Below are 490 nucleotides of genomic sequence, written 5' to 3'. Positions count from 1 at the left end.
AAAATATCATTATAATTTATTTTAAAAAAAATTTATATTTTATATACATATTGTGTCTCTGTGTCTTATAAGAATTTCAAATTCGTATGTTCGCGTGTCCCATGTCGTGTCGTATCCCATATCTGTGTCAATATCTGTGTATCATAGATAGTAACATATAAAAATTAGATTTTTTTTATCAGATGGATTAGACAACCCCAATCCTAGGTATCACATAACACATGCATACACTCCTCACACGCTTGTCACCTGTTGCAGTAATAACTAGGAGATTTTTTTGATCAATTGCAACTAGATATTGGGTTCATTAGTTATATTGGGCTACAGCTACAACTCTCAGGGCCACTAATATTGATATATGATCTCCTAGTTTTCATTGCAATTTGTAAGAATATTTATTCAGATGTTAATCCAAAAAAATATATTTCTTTAAAATTTAAGATTTTATTGGTTGATGAGGTATTCCCAAAAAAATATATTTTTAGTAAAA

The sequence above is a fragment of the Arachis ipaensis genome, chromosome B04 (assembly GCF_000816755.2).
Source record: "Arachis ipaensis cultivar K30076 chromosome B04, Araip1.1, whole genome shotgun sequence".
NCBI classification, from domain to species: domain Eukaryota; kingdom Viridiplantae; phylum Streptophyta; class Magnoliopsida; order Fabales; family Fabaceae; genus Arachis; species Arachis ipaensis.
This window is presented reverse-complemented; position numbering follows the sequence as displayed.